The following is a 3,399-nucleotide window of genomic DNA, read 5'->3' as shown; positions in this document are numbered from 1 at the left end:
AAAAATACATTTTTGTTTCAGACAAAATATATAAGCGTTTGTTTTCAGAAAATTTTCAAATGCCCCGTACTTAGTCATTTACTGTAGAATCACACCTTAGTTACCACCATTGTTTTTTCTTTATACTTAACATATATTTGTGCTTATTTTCTGCTAATTTCAGGGGTTTCAATTCCCGTGGTGTACCTATCCTATTGTGTATCTTTGATTTTATATAATTTATTTCATACTTAGAGCTGACCAACAGTGATAATGCTATCCATAAGAAAACACGCCCATCTTTGCACGTTTATCGCAGGGTGTACAATTTTGAATCTAGCTGATAAATCCATGAATATTTGGTTAATTTAAATAGGAAATGCAATTTTGTTTATCATCTAATACAAGGAAAAAGTGTAACAGTAGTTATTTTCATGTCTGGTCCTAGAATAAATGATAAATGTAATTTCTTATAATTACCATTATTTTTTATTTTAATATGTGATTCATAAATGAAAAATAGTTTGCAAAGATTTCGCAATAAAATTATATTGTTCTTATGATATATCTGTATTTTCTTCACAGTTTGAATATGCTTGTGATTCACAAAAATTACTAAAAACAATTATTTTACTACAGGCTTTCAAACAAGGAAAAAAAGCTTTTGTTCCGTATTTATTACGTTAAAATAAAAATAAGTTTTTTGTGTTACCGTTTTGCTATTTGTAAACAAACTTCATATTTGTTGGACGTTGCAAATATAGTTGTATCAAATATACTTTGTATGAGAATTCCAAGAACAAGCAAGGCTCTTTGTAATAGTTTTCAATTTTATGTTTTGTTTTTAGTTAATAACTATGAGGTCGATTTCATGGGCCTTTAACTACAGAACAAGGATAACTGCGAGAAGTTCATAGAAAGCATTAATTAAGAACTATAGCGATAGATGGCGGGAGCATTTTTCTACTTTTCTCTTGATTTGGATAGAAATATACTTAAATGATTTTGGCTTTCTTTAGCACTTTTATTTTCATGAAATTAGATTTTATATAGGTAAAGTTTTAACATAATATCTAAAATATGCGGCAAGGGCTTCATAGAATTATTAATACTAGCATGAAAAACACAAACATAAAATGTTTTGGCGAATTTCTTCAAAGCAAGAGTATTTATTCACAATATATTATAATAGAAAATTCTTTATTCGATATATCAATGCTTTGTAAATTTATAATTTTAACAGGAAGGAACAAAGAAGAATTTAAATCTGCTGAATTAAACAAGAGTGATTAGTAAGTCCTAGAAGAGCCACCTTTATAAGTTCATTCAAGTTTTGATACTTTTCAAGGCAACGTTAGACCCTTAGGCTAACAATATTTTCCTTGACAAAATTCACTGAGCATATAGTGGTATGAAAAGCCATTAAGTGTAATGCATATGTTATAGCTATGTTCACTAATCTGTTAATATGGTGGTTTGTGTACAATATAAATGTCATCCTTCAATGTGTAAATGCTCACTCGTATAATAACTCTGCTCAGAAAATAATCATGTCAGTACTTTTAAAAGAGTTGAGTGAAAAAATTCTAGTTTTATGTTCTAATAGTCATGATTAATCAAAGAATGATTTAGTAAGGATGTACAGATAGATCTACGTATCCATGTTTCCATCCACAAAATCTACACACAATATCAATCTAAATTTAATAAGTAATGAGCAGTTAGACTTAGGTGAGTGCATGAATCGTAAGATATTGACCATTCAATCTTCATCTGTTGTAATATTGAAGTAATGTTTTATAAGCAATGTTTACCATTTGTGAAGGAATTTTCAAAATTAGTTGCTAAGATACTAAATTATTTAGCATTCTCTAAAACTGACTCCGCGAGAGTGCAACAATAGCTTGTGCTACGCAAATAAATCGTATATATATATATATATTTTTTTTTTTTCCATCAACCCTCACAGCACAATATTGTTCAACTCCCTCAACACAGTATCATGCTTCCCTTGGTCCCTTCAAACACGAAACATAGCAACATTTGGGTGCGTTTTCGATAACATTAATTACAGAACAGATGCTGGTTGTTCAATCAGGGTTAAAAAAATTCAATAAGTAATCAAACAACATTTTTTACAAGTTAATCGGAAGTATTTAACTGAGAGATTTCTCTATTAAATTTATGTTTAATCTATACCATACTTATTACGTTTAACTGCTTACTGGAGTTTTTAGTTTAAGTTTAGATATCATTTCAAAGCATTTTTTATTTTCTTGTTTAACATAAATAAATGTAGCTGCATTAAAAATAGCATAATTTTTGCTATTAACCAAAGCTGAGGTTGCGGTTTACCGCTTTAATGTATATAAGTATATTTTTCTGATTTTTTTAACGCAGGCTTAACCCATTGTCTAACCACTCTTTCCTTAATTCGGTGTTACCGTACACGTTTTCAAACTATTTAAATAAATTTTTCTTTAAATCTTCATACAAGTTATACCATTATTTGGAAGTATTTCTAAATGAAATGTAATGGAAGTTTTTGTTTTGTTTTCTCAGCTGTCGCTCCAATAAAGCAAATACATCACCAAAGGCAGCAAGGTAAAACATGATTAAATTTCTGAAAAGGGTAAGTTAACTACGAGGCATATGTGCAACAAACATACACGTTTTCTATTTGTGTTAATCTCTGATCTCTGAACGTCAAATCATGTGACCGAACAGACCCTACTTCGTGCTCGATGAAAGCTGTGGTCATCTGCACGTGAACTCTTGTATGTATGTGTGGGTGGACAAGGCACACGTAGCAGTGAAAGGGCAGATGCTGTGGTTCATTTCCTCCCCCAACATGTTATATGACCGTTGGACTCTGACTATAGACCGCAATCCGTTCAGTTCAGAAAATTGTAGTAAACAAATGCTTTACCATAAAATCGTGACAAAATGGACAAAACAACAACAAAAACTCTTTATGCACATTCACTGCTTATTATTCTTACAGTTGATGAGAACTACGTAAAAAAAAACAAATAAATTAAAGAAATCAAGCTAAAATGAGATAATAATTGTAACGAATTGCATTTTGTATATTATACTTAGAATTAACGTTCTTTGTTTGAAATAAGACACGTGGTTTATTTGTACGAAACTTACAATGTGTTTTTTTTTTTCACAAATACACGCTGTTAATGCCCTTTGTTTTTACACTTAACCCATCAAACACACTTAATTATATCTTTCTCGTTACTAACATAATGCGACTTTTGACCATTTTAAAGCATCTTTCACTAAGGCTAGTCCCCCGTTGGAACAGCAGTAAGTCTACAGACTTATAACGCTAACATCCAGGGTTCGATTCCTCACGGTGGACACAGCAGATAGCCCATTGTGGCTTTACTCTAAAAAAAAACTAATCGA

Source organism: Limulus polyphemus, unplaced genomic scaffold (assembly GCF_000517525.1).
Source record: "Limulus polyphemus unplaced genomic scaffold, Limulus_polyphemus-2.1.2 Scaffold448, whole genome shotgun sequence".
Lineage (NCBI taxonomy): Eukaryota > Metazoa > Arthropoda > Merostomata > Xiphosura > Limulidae > Limulus > Limulus polyphemus.
The sequence above is the reverse complement of the archived record's forward strand: the minus strand, read 5'-3'. Positions refer to the sequence as shown.